We start from the raw sequence: 13,254 nt of genomic DNA, 5'->3' as shown, positions 1-13,254 counted from the left end.
ACAGCGTATTTATCTCCTCCCCACACCTCGGCTCCGATGCTGCAGCCGGGGCAGATTGCCTATTGCACACACGTGTCCAGACCCTGTGTGTTGGGCAGGAAGATTATTGAACAAAAGTAAGTGATAAAAGCACGGGCCAAAAAGATGTGTTATGGTGTTTTCCTTTGAGGCAAAGACAAAGAAGACACTTTGCTGTTTGTTGTGCCAGAGAATCATCTCTGATTGTTTGTGTCACAGTGGCAGATAAGTGCAAAGGAGATAGATGTTCTGTCTCCGAGGCACAGTTCTCATCTGTATAGTATAAATTTATGCCTGCTGGTTGCAAGCCTCATGATTCAGAGCCGGTATATGACTGCAATCGGAGCAGAGCAAAGCCAGCGCCTTCATGCTTGACGTTGATCTGCTTCATCCGTGCTGTCAGCCAGCCCCTGAGAAACGTCCCCTCCACTTAGAGCTGGGCTCTGCCGGGCTGCTCGGCGGCTCCTGCTCCAACCCAACCCTGCGAGCCACAGCCCTGCTCCCTTGGGAGAGTGCGCCCATCCCATCCCATCCCATCCCATCCCATCCCGTCCCATCCCACGCCACCCCATCCCCAGGGATTCCTTCCTTGCTCCGTTCCCCAGGCACGGAGCTGTTTCTCTGCCCAAACCAAGCACATAAGGCTGGAACGGAGGCAGGTGCCTTGTGAAGCACCCAGTGCGATGCTCTGGGAACCCGCTGCCTCCTTTCCAGGCACCTGGCCGCCCCGTCTGCAGTTACAGAAGTCCTCTGCAGAGCATCGGCTGCTCTGTCGGGACGGCAGACGCCGCGGGCAGTAGCTGTCTGTTCTGTAAGTATTCACCGGGGCACTATCAAGATAAATCTATAATCAAAATAATTATACTCAAACTGAGCTGAAAGAGCATCTCGGCTTCAGCATTCACCCATTCATTCGATACCTCGTTAATTAAGCACACCTTACAGTGCTCTGACGGCTGCCAAAATCAGACCTGGGGAGGTTAACGAGGCACCGGTAACGAGGCACCGCTAAGTTTTCCTACATAGCACCGCACGGCGACAGCCGACGCACGTTAACGCTGTGACAATCATCAGAAATCTGCCCAGAGGTGTCTGTGGAAGAAGCAGGAGGGATCCCAGCCCTCTGGTCTGCGCACACACTTTTACCGAGGGTTCTTTCTGGCGGAGGGACCGGCGCTCCTGCCCCAGGCAGGCTGCTCGCGTGCCCTCGCACCTTGGGGCTGTTGGTGCTGTCGGGAGCGAAGATGAAAGAGCGCCGTGCCTCTCCGCTCCTGCCTTCCCCTCCAGAGCTCAAAGTTTGTTTGCCTGGGTCTGTAACAACCCCAATTTCCCCCCAGCTGCTGATTGCTAATTTCATGCTGCTCGGGAACAAGGCAAACATCTGGGCACATCTCGTCCCGGCCCACCGGCCGGGGACCCCGCAGGAAATGAGCTCTGCTCCGTGCCCGGCCGCTCTGCGCCCGTTCATTTCCCCTTGTGATGATCAAGGGACTTCCTTTTTCTTCTTTCTTTTGGGACCTCCGAAGGGAGATAGACGGAGCCAAAGACAAATGGAGAAGTTCACTGGAGGCCCCGGGTTCCACCACAAATCACCCCCGCCAGGGAAGGTTTTATTGCAGGAGTTTCTGCGTTAACCCGGCACGGGAGCTGCGCAGTCAATGATTACCCGCACCGTGCCTCTCCGAAATCAGACCCCAGCTCCCCAGGGATTCCCAGGTACCATTTCCCCTGGGAGTTTAACGAGCAGCACACCTGAGAAGCCCTCCTGTGCCCCCCGTTCTGGGTCAGCAAGCGCTGCCAAAGCCTTTCTGCACAGCACTGATGCCCCCGACCAGAAGAGCCACCCAGCAGCCGCCTTGCTCCAGGGCCACCACCAGCTCCTCGGAGCTGAGGGGCCGGCTCCCAGGCCATGGACATTGTCTTAGGAGATGGATTTTTCACCTGTAAAAGTGATCTACGCTCCCTCTCCTCTCCTGGACGTCTTAGTCAAAAGAGAAAATGGATCTTTTAAAGATACATGTATCCATCACTGTTATTTACATTCTGATATGCGCACACAGCTCTGCTCCAACAAGGGAAATGTAAATCAGATGGACATCGTTCCCTGAATGCCCTAAAGAGCTCCTTTCCCCCAAATTAGAATAGAAAATGCTCTTTTAAAATGCACCTTTAATATGTAAAAGCTGCTGCATCCTGACTCTAAATAAACCAAACTTGAGCTACATGCCAAATATCTTAGATAAAGGACAGGTACGGTGGTAGTATCTGGCCAAGGAATCGGTCCTAAACAGCTATTTATATTAATGCAAAGAAGGTACGATGTTCTTCCTCTTGATATATGCTGCAGTGGGATATAGTTTTGTCCCACTAGTGAGAATAAAAACGTACAGTTCATGATAGGCAAAGTCACATGTGTGAGATAAAAAGCTCCAACTATAATATATGTCTTCACCGTGTATTCTCTTCAGGATTTTCTTTAGATCTTTGGATGACAACAAGAAAACACTTACTCAAGGTTAGACACTGCTCTCCGGGCTTTTTAATAACCATTCCCCATATCCTGGGGGACTGCGTCTGCGAAATAAGGCAGACAACTTCAGCTGCTGGACTTGCAGCGAGGAGGAGGAGGAGGAGGAGGAGGAGGAGGAAGCCTCCCGCACGTCTTTGTTTCTGTTCTGCAATGTCTGCCCTGCACACGAGCTGCGGGACGAGCCGGGGCAGGGCAGGCAGCGGTGCCATGTGGGCGCTGCCCTCCTGCATGCCCGAGGGGCTTGGGGCCAGGGCTGGCCTCCAGGGTCTTTGCGGAACAGAGGCAGCTCCAAAACAAACCTCACAATCGCTGCGGAACTCTTAAAGCAGGCATGGAAACCACTCGCTGCACGGCCTGGAGGAATTGGAGGGAGACGCATGCCTGCAGTAAGACCGAAGACCTGTTGTAAGAGCAAAGCTCTTCTGCGAGGCCAGGGCCGTGGGGCAGAGGCTCACACCCGCTGCCCTCCCTGCCCGCGGAGGCACCAGCCTCTCCTCTCCCAGCAGAGCCGGGACAGGCCCGCGGTGTGGAAATGCACAGCACCAAGCGGCGATGCTATCTGCCGGCACAGCGCGATCCCTGCCCTGATACCATCTCCCCGGTGGAAACGGGGAGAGAGATAAAGCAAAGCACGCGGCTCAGCCTCCCCCGGGGCTGTGCTGGAGGCAGCCTCTGAAAGCGGCTGGCAGGCAGGGCAGGTGCTGCACGCGGGCTGGGGCTTCGTGCCACGTAGCCGCGGGGCTGTTCTGCTCCAAGGACACGACGTGCAGGAGCCAGCCTCACCTCAAGGCCCGAGCAGCAGCCACAGGGCCGGCCCCTCGGTCTGCCTTCAGGGTTTTTGTTTGCTGACCCTTCGTGCGTGCAGCCTCTCCTGCGTGCAGCAAACTCACATAACTCTAAGGCACGCAGGAAACGTTTTGTCTTGGAATCTGAAAATTCAGCAAGGGACATTCCTGCAGCTGCCGAGCCACCGATGGGCTTGGAATGGCTTGGCCCTGCTTACCCCGGCAGCCCACTGCGGTCCCACCTGAGCCTGGACTTCACTGAACTGAAAATGGAGCAATCTTAAATTGATCTTAAAGAGGAGCCAGTGAGCTCTCCTCCTCTGCAGCTCAGGCATTCTTTAAGCAGCACCTTGCTCCTGGCTGTTCCAGTGTACTTCACTGCAAATACTCCCCCTTTTCTCTTTTTTGCTGCCTCCTGTAAAAAAAAAACTCTTTTATACGCTCTGTCCAGGAGCCACAGTGTTATAATTTGCTCAGTGTGATACTCCTGCCAGCCCCAAAACAAAGCTTAATCGGGCAGCCAAAGTGGCAGGGACAGTAAAGCACTGGAGGGATGCTTTTCCTTCTGGGTTGCTGCTTTTTGCTGTCCCCCGGCCAGCAATGACACATTCCCTGCACTCACAGTAAAGGTTTGCTGCTGTCTGAAAGCAACGGGAGTGCCAGGATGCCGGGGGGAGCACGGACAACGCAGGAGGCAGTGAGGAGTCCCAAGGCCAGAAGGAGGGAGGACGCTCCTGCCTTCACACCCCGTGTCCCCACCGCGGGGTGGGGACAGGACGGGGGCAGCACCCGTGTCCTCTGCCCCCTGCAGTGCCCGGGAGCCGTCAGCCCACCAACATCAACCCCCTCCTGAAATCGGACGGCCTCTTCCAAGCAGCACAGCCGTGCACCGAGCGGTGCATCGCAGCACGCTCCTTCCCTGTGCTCACCTAGGAGAAGAGCCAGGCTTCATCTCTCTGTTGCAGCTTCTCTTTATTCTTCTCATTAAACCCGTTTCGTAATTCCGCAGTGTTAATTGACCACGGCTGGGGAACACTGAGTGAGGGAAGCGTGTTGGCAACAGGGGCAGGAGCAGAGCCGCGTGCGGGGCAGCTCAGCCCCGGCTCCTGCCACCCGACAAAGTGGCACGTCAAGCCCCAAACCGTGCCCAAAACGGGCAGGCGGCCACATCTATCCATCAGGAAACAACCCGGCTATGAGAACACGTGCCCGGCTATTATTGCGGCGCCCCGTCAGCTGTGAATGACCCAGGATATTTTGGAAGAAAAAACAATTTGCTTCCACTATTTACTTCTCTCTCCTGTTCTTGACCCCGCGATCGCGCAAATCTTCTTCCGCGCCTCCGCTGTGAAAGAGACACTCTCATCAAGGAGGAGTAAATCACAGTAACAGGGAAATAAACCTTCCCCCGAAACGAGCCTGCTTCATCCATTTATCCGTCTCCCCGGCCTCGCGGGCATCCCCGTGCAGGCGCACGAGCGGCGGCTGCTGGCTGGGGGAGCCCGGGCGGCCGGGAGCCGCGCGGGGCAGGCGGGCACCGTTCCCTTTAAATCCGACCCAGGTAATGAAACCGCGCCGGAAAATAGCGTGGGTGCATCTGGGAGCAGTAGAAAACAGTTAGATCTTCATAGAGCCATAAAGAAGTAAACAGTAGGCTGCTATGAAGATCTATGGGACCCCGCAGTGCCATTGTCTTCAAAAGGAATTAAAAACAAATTGCTGAGGGCCAGCACATAATTTAGAGACTCACGGCAATTTTATGACTTGCTAATGTTCCTAATTACATGCCCGTGAAAGGCTTAATTAATTGGGGGATGTAGCAAAAAGTGGAGCCTGTGTTTGTTATCATGGTTCCACTGCATTGATTTTAGTGCCTATGGAGAATTTAGGGCCTCTTTATTTGCACAAAGAAAATGCAAGTCTCTCGAAAAAATGCACATTAAGATCAACCCCTCGCTGCTATCTAATATACTTTCCTCTACTTAACCAAAGTGCTTGTAATCATATTTTGTAAATGTTGGTGCCGTTAATTGCATTGTGAGAGAAAATAGGTTCCGCTCGACTGCTCGTGGAGAATTTTATAAAGTTCTTCTCCTGCTCCCGATCCTGAGGACTCCCAGAAACTCATCCCAAGTTGCTGCGGTGGCGGGGCCACCCCGCTGCCTGCGGCCCCTTCCCTGCGGGCGAGGGGGAAGGGGGAAAGCTGTGTTCCCACCTGCATGGCTGCAAGGCTGGGGCGCAGGGAATTAACCCGCAGGCCCCATCCCATCTTTCCAAGACACTCCCAGTATTTCCAGCCCAAGGCTTCGCTGATTTTCTAGAGGAGAGGGCCTTGCCAGAAATCAAGCACACCGCGCTGCAGTGCCGCTTCCCAAAAACGCCCCCGGGAGCTGAGTGCAGGTCCGCAGCGAATGCCTTTAACCAGAAATAACTTCTGGTGAGCATAAAAACACAAGACAAAAACAGTGAGTCGGAGAGCACGGGAACCCTGCGGCACCTTGGAGCACTGCTACATGACTGCTGCTTCTCTCCAGGCTGCGCTGGAAGTTTGCACATCACAGAACCAGAGGGACGAACCACATCACAGAACCAGAGGGACGAAGCAGCCAGGCCAGCCCCTTCCTGCAGACCGCTGCAGCACCATTGGTGTCCTGCCAGGCTGCTGTCCCACAGCAAGCTGCACCCGCGGTCCTGAGAGCATAAATGAAATGCAGGCAGCAGGCAGCGAGCTCCAGCCCTACCTTGCAGCACAGGGCAGAAAATAGAGAAATTTGAAGCAGTGGCTTTGGCTGGGATGATGCTCCTTAACATTCAGCAGCCCGGGCAGCCCCTCGCTGCCTTCACCCTCCATGCACCGTCCCTGCCTCGCAGCGCCGCTGCAACGGGGAGGGAAAAAAGGCAAAGGCAAGTTTGGCTGTTGCTCTTGAGAAAAGGAGACGTCTCTCGAAATATAGTTGGTGCTTTGACGATAAGACCTTTGACAGGAACATGAATGACATGAATACTTTGATCTCTAGTCTCAGAAGCTTCAACAGCAATTATGAGTCAAGAGGGGTGAATGTGGGCAGCAGCTCCGGCAATGCCCCAGAGGGTGGTGAGGCAGTAATTAGAGACAGAACCCAGAGCATCTCTGCCTGCACCACGCACGCGAACCAGGGAGGAGGTGGGCTGGGGGAAACCTCCACAAAAACACAACCCTTATTCTTCTGAGAGACATAAAATCGACGGGACTTGATACATTTCAAAGCAAAAATCTTCAAAGACAGGTAAAATGCTAATTCTGCTAATGTAGGTTGTTATGTATATGCTCTGAAAAGGTAAAGCAAATTAATCACCAGCTTTACCCCCTAATATATATCTGTGTTACAAATATATTACAGCATGTCAGATCTAAGGAGATCTATCTGAACAGCGGTGGTTAAAAGAGCATTTCCCTTTTCATGCTCTAATACAGTTATTTTGATCTTTCAGTCTTCATATTTTTTGTTCTCATCAAAGGAATGATGGTGCCAGAGATTAGGATGTTATTTATTTCCCTCTCGCTGTCCTACCCATGTTAATCACTCCTCGTGTCAACAGCTGCGGTGGCGGCGGTGCCGGCAGCGCCCGCGCGGGGCTGCCCGTGCTGCCCGCGTCCTCCCCTGCTGCCCACCGGCCCCGGCGTCCCCCAGGGTCACCTCCAAACCCCGGCGACCTTCCAGGCTGATGGAAATGCAATGCAAATAGGGGGCAGGGAGGGGAAGGAGATGCCTGCGGAGGGGCGGCAGCAGTGCCGGCTCAGCCTTCTGTGGTCGTGGAAAACGTCAGAAGGAAGAGATGGAAGTGCTGCATACGTGGGGCTCGCTGCGGCAGCACGGCACGGAAATCCCTGCTCCAAAGCACCCACGGCTTGAAGAGACCAGGAAAACTCAGAATGCAAGAGGGAGGAGGCGCAGGGCCGGGAGGTGGTGGCCCAGAGGCTGCTGCCCAGCTCCATCCTGACACATGAACGCCCCAGTCCAAACTCTGGCGATGACCCACCTCAAGGCCGGGCTGTACCGGAGCGCCTCACCCGGCCCACAGCAGCAGCACGCTGCCTGACCCAGGGCCCAGCTCAGCACTGGTGGGGGGGCTGAGCACCCCCGTCCGTGTCACTTCAAGCACAACCAGCCCAGACACAACACATTTCCATTCATGCCAAAGGCTTCACTTGTCTTAGTGCCAGGGGAAGAGGAAACTAAGGAAAAAACTCCCGTCCTCTCCAGGAACGACCCTTTGGCTACTGTCACTTCTCTACAGGCCACCCATACATACAGGCACGGCACAAAGGTAGGCGCAAGGGTTTTACAGACCTGGTCCATGAGTTCACGAGTAAGATCTCTCTACACAGCTGACACTGACGGCTCCCCTTCCAGTTGCAAACTGGATGGGCACACGTGCCGGAGGCTGGATCCCGTAGGGCTTGTTCTCAGCCGTGGGCACGTTTTTACCCCTACAAGTTTGCATCGTCTTCCAGACAGACCTCGGCTGTAGAGTAAGAACAAGAGCTGCTGCAAGCAACCGTCAGCCCCCGAGTATCAAAGCAGCGTTTAAAGGACCACGTGAGACCCCCGGCCAAGTCAGAGAGCTGCTTGCTGCCTTTGCAGCTAGCTGGAACGGGGAGAGGATGAACTTGTGAGGATGGTGATACGCAGGTGTCCAGTAATTACGTGCAGAGATTAACGGAGCAGGTGGGCTTTGGGCATAACTAATCCTTGAGAGACAAGGAGCAGGAAAAGGCTGCAGGAGCTGATGTCTTTGAAATAGGTTACACCAGTGACATTGCCCACCATCAGCATTGTGTTCCTTGCCTTTAAAATGCTGACACTTACAGGTTTGATGGTAACTAGACTGTATAGGGGCACCTTTGCTTTCACATCAGATCTGCTGACATGAACAAGAGTCGATTCAGATGGGCATCCAAACATTAAAGTCCTTGCCTATTTCCATAAAATGATTGGCAGCATGCCTACTGCTAGCGGCTGGTAGCACCGCTGATAAATGGCATCTTGATAAAAACTTTGGCCTGTTTTAAGGGGGGGAAAAAAAGCGTGCTCTTATTCTAATTCACTCAGCTCCTGACAAATGAGACATCTCGCCTCTAAAAATTAGATCCATCTCGCATCTTTGCTCTGCGTGCAGAGAAAAGCGTCCGGCGGGTAAAGATGATGCCTAGAAAAATACAGGGGGGGTTTCCTTTCCAGGTCTTGAACTTCTGACACTTCGCAAGGAGCCCTGTCGGTACGATCTAGCTGGAGGAGCTGAAATCCCAGGTCACTCCTGAGATGCAGGGACCTGACCCATGGAACCGGTTTCCTCCTGCAACTGAAACGCTAACAACTGCACGATTCTCAGCAAGAAAAAGGGGACGGCACAGTTCGCTTGCTGCCAGCTCCCAGCTAAGCCATCAGTAGATCAATGCATGGAGAAGAGGGGAAATAAAAGCTAATTTCAAGCCCTCATAATATTATTATTCAGGTTTTGTGGTTTCTTTAAGCACTTAATTCTAGGTATTTTTCTTAACTTAAGGTTTAAAAAATGGCTTCTAAAATGAATCTGCATGTTATAATGGGAGATTTTCACTCCCAGAGGTCGAACCTCTCTCTTATACCCTCGCATTTCAAATCTCACAAAAATCGCAGGAGCTGGGCGTCCCCGCCGGGCTCCCTGGCAACGCGGACACCGCGAACACCGTGGACCCAGCACCTGAGAATAGATGCAGGGCAGTTGACACCTCTGCCCATTTATTATTTGGTCTTTTAAACAGATGTTGTGTCATCCTGTGGTGTAGAGAGGGAACGAGGCTGCGTGCCCTTCTGCTCAGCAGCCAGGGAACAGCGAGGCAATGCCACAGCCACAGCATTCTGCGACCTTCGCAGGAGACCCACGAGGACACAGCTCGGAGCAAGAGCTCGATAGACACTGAGAGGGGATGCTCAAGGTTTCCGGAGGAGATCCCGTTCCCCTGGGCCTAAAAGGGGTTTGCTGTTAAATCCTTAAATGGCTTTGAAAATCTCAACAACAGGAGACAGAGAGACTGACAGCACCTGACGGGCCTCCCTCTGCCTCCACGACACCACCGACTTCATTTCCCCATGAAAAAGCCACCCGATTACCTCTTGATGCACCAAACAGTAACAGAGAGGGCTCCATGAGCACTCACAACCGGTGTGATGGTGACAGCCAAGGACAAGGACAAGCCAGGGGTGCGCAGCAAGGCCTCAGAGAGTCCTGCACACGCAGACCCTAAGGAGCCGGCAGCAGAGCTCACCTAAAGCAGCCCGTGATTTACTGAGCCGCTGCCCTCCCCTTCTTCCTGCCGCAGCGCTGCTCCAGATGTGCTGCCAGCTGTGGTGACACCACTGCCGAGACAACCAATAAATCCGACCGCAACGAGGTGGCTGTCCCCGCGGGTGAGCAGCCTCCCGGCCCGCCCTGGCACCCAACAAGCCGAGGTCCTGCAGGCTCTCGCGCCTGGTGCTGCCCACACGGGCAGAGCTCAGACAGACCAGCTCGGACACGGGATGATGCTGAGCACCACCAGCACCGAGACAGAGCACAGCAGAGCACCGAGCGGCCACAGGACGCGTGGACGGGGCCTCCCTCCGTTCGCTACGTGCCTGCTTGGCACTGCTGGGGGATCCTGAGCAAGCCCTGCCGCCCCGGTGCCGGTCTGTCCGCAGGCAGCACCGTACCGAACGCAATTAGCAGCGGTGACATCCCTACCTTGATCCCCGTCACGGTCTGCTGGAGGTCGCTTTGAGAGCGGGGGCTTCGAACCAGCTCCGCCATCACGCGATCTGACATCGCCGGGAATTTACTGCGGAAACAAAAAAAAACCCACAAGTGTGAAACGTGGCTGTCGATAAAGTAATCCTCAGCAATCAGACAAAATTAATTGTGTGAACATCATTGATCAAACCTACTTAATACATTGGGTTTGTAGAAAGCTGGAATGTAATTTCATTACCAATCTGCTCCATCCTAATGAAATTTCTAATAACACTCTAATTTTGATTTCGGTTAAGGAGAGAATGATGGAAATTTTCTTTTGCCTCTCTTGTAAGGCTTTATTTTATTGGTTTTCTGCAATACTAGGGACACTAATTTTTTTTTTAATTTGACATTTTATTAGCAGGGGGTTTAATATAGCAACATGGATAAAAAACCAAATTGCAAAACAGACAAACCTTAAAGAAATAGAATTGATGTCAAAATTAGGGAGGCTAATTTTAAAGAAATTGATTTATTTTATGAGCGGTGATTTTTTTTTTAAGTTGTAGCTGATTTCCTGACCTCAAGTGATTTCCATAATACTAGTTTGCTGTTCCTTTTGTCCGTAGTTCCCACAGAACAATGCGAGCAGAGCCCAGCCGCACGGCAGAGGCACTGTCAAGGCTACATTCGGTCACAGGCAGAGTAGGGCAAGAAGAGCCGGCCCTACCCAAGCGAGACTCCCATTAATTTGGACACAACCAAGATTTCCCCCCTTGGATTAAGCTTCAAAAGGCACCATTCATCCTTTTGGACTCAGTTCTGTTGAGGCACAGAGGAAGGTTTGAGGTTAGTTAAATCGGGAGTGGCGGAGCACCAGGTAGGTAGCTAAGTGCCGCTGCTCGTGAAGCCTGCAGGCTCCTGCAAAGCACATTTCACTGAGGGCAGCAGAAAAGACCCCAAACCCTAACATTTCTTTGCTCTTTCTGCTATCAGGCACTGAAAATGAACAGTGCTTGTCTCTGGCATGCATGAGGGGGCAAACCCTGCTCCCAGAGCATCTGGGTACTACTGATGGCTCGTCTGGCAACACGTCCAGCGAACAGAAACCGCCTCTCCCCGGCCACAAGGCTCGCGGTGGGATCTGCATTTCAAAGCAGAGCTGCACAGGATGCACACCGGCAGCCCGCAGACATCTGGGGGCCTGCGGCTGATGGGACGGGACGCGCCGAGCAGACAAGGGAGCAGAGAGCGTGCCCGCTTGCTGCAGGAAGGTGATGCTCTTTGACTACTGAACTGGTGCCTATCTCTGGTATTTCCATTTTCAGCAATCTGATGTGTTTTGGTGATTTATTCATGACTGGTGTAGTGAAAAATTGGAAAAGGCTAGCAGGATAGCCATGGCCTGGAGATCCAGCATCAGATCGAGGCTACAACTGAATTACTGTCAGAGGCATCATGCAAGGTTTACTCCAGCAAATGCGAAGCTGAATCTTATATTAATAACTGAACATGAACTATCGGAGAGACTGGCACGTCTGCTGCCGGGCAGGTCCGGAAAGGAGCTGTCAGATCAACACCGAGCCTGAGCAGACAAACAGGAGCTCAGCGCCCCTCTCCGTACGCTCCAGAGGTGCCGGGCAGGGCTGCTGGTACTGACACAGAACCACAGGAAGGCACTGCAGGCACTGCCAAACACCGACAAAATACAGCGGAGTCTTGGCTTTTGCTCCGTTACAGAAGCCCACATTAAAACACAGCCCCTCGTTTGGGCTACGCTGCTAAAAGGCGGCAGATGAGCACAGAGGATACATGCTGGTATTGCACCTAAGTCCCTGCCCAGCAAGAAATGCCTTCTCAGAAGTGTCCACCCCTGAGAACCACAGCTTCAGGAAATGCCTTCAACCAAAGCAAAGCAGGGAAACAGACAGATTTCACACGCTCTGCAGAAGAGGTCGATTTATCCCAAAAGCAGAAGACAAACGTCCCGTTCGGTGCTGAGCCCTGGGGCCATCCCTGCACCCTGGCTTACAACAGAGGTGCAGAAATGGCCCTGTCCACAGGGCACCCCTCCAGCCCCAGCCTTTTGGGAGAGCAAAACAAAGCAGCAATTAACCCAAAGGGGTATAAGAAAAAAAACCACCACAACGAGGCAGAGGCAGAGGGGGGACGCTAAACGCCGCATTACAGTAGCATCTAGCAGTTCTTCATAATTACAGTTTCAATTCTACATCCAGCTTCCTTCCTAATTACCGCCCTGCGGTTGGTGTGCACAGATTCAGGAGCAGCAGGGATTTTTATTTTGCTCGCACTGGTGACGAGCCGTCTCCTCATTACTGAGCGCTCGCGTTGGGCCCTGGCCCCGCACACACCACCACATCAGCCGTGCTCGGGGCCAAAGCCATGGCCAGAGGGCACGAGGAAGGACAGTGTCCATCTCCTGGACATGTAGGACAGGTGGGGACACGCTCTCCCCATCCCTCCTTGCCCTGCGCTGCCGCTGTGGGGTTGCCTCCTGGATTTCCCGAGCTCCACGTCTCAGCAGCAGCCCCAAGGTTTCAAACCAGGACGCTGAGGCCTGAATGAGGTTGTGAGGTCTCAGTGCTCAGCGTCGTGTCCACCTGGCTAGAAACGGGGCCCCCCCACTTCGTTCTGGGGTGACGTTCCTACCTCAGCCTCCTCCGAAGCCCGGGTCGCTTTGCTAATCGTTAACACCACCGCTGTCCGTGGCAAGAAGCCGAAAAGGAGCCTGCTTTCACCAGGAGCACGGGAGAGCCCGGTTCCTAATAATTTATGGCTTGAACAAAGTTGCAGAGCACAACCAAGTATGCGGGAAAGGTTGGGGTGAAAAATTATTTACAAAGCAAATGCCCTGAAGACACTTGTACTGGACAACAATTACGGCACCTTAATTAACTGAAATTTAGTTCACCCGTCGACTGAGGCATGTCCAGCACTAAAGTTATGCCACTGCCGCTGTCTACCACTGGTTAATGAATATAAATCAGATGGTTTATAGTTAGTGAACATGTAATAGGCTTGCAATGAGTTGAATTCCAATGCAAAATGCCTGGGGATAGGAACATGCCATCCATAAAATATAAATAAATAACAGATTTACATTGCCGTGCAGAAAAAAAACAAAGCTATCCTCCCAGCTCGGTGTTCTTCCAGCCTGACAGACCTGTG

General features: G+C 53.2%; 1 long non-coding RNA gene across 3 annotated transcripts in view; it reads right to left on the bottom strand.

Annotated features, from left to right (window-relative positions):
- The window catches only part of LOC118176403, a 152,905-nt gene that overhangs the window by 43,091 nt on the left and 96,560 nt on the right, over window positions 1-13,254 (bottom strand). The window contains exons 2-3 of one of the 3 annotated variants that reach the window (XR_004755394.1): window positions 10,078-10,171; window positions 8,902-9,057 (exon numbers count right to left, since the gene is read on the bottom strand). This is a non-coding gene — a long non-coding RNA (uncharacterized LOC118176403). The other 2 variants (XR_004755393.1, XR_004755392.1) reach the window with 2 other exon arrangements.

The sequence above is a fragment of the Oxyura jamaicensis genome, chromosome 19, assembly GCF_011077185.1.
Source record: "Oxyura jamaicensis isolate SHBP4307 breed ruddy duck chromosome 19, BPBGC_Ojam_1.0, whole genome shotgun sequence".
In the NCBI taxonomy this organism is placed as follows: domain Eukaryota; kingdom Metazoa; phylum Chordata; class Aves; order Anseriformes; family Anatidae; genus Oxyura; species Oxyura jamaicensis.
This window is presented reverse-complemented; position numbering and strand designations above follow the sequence as displayed.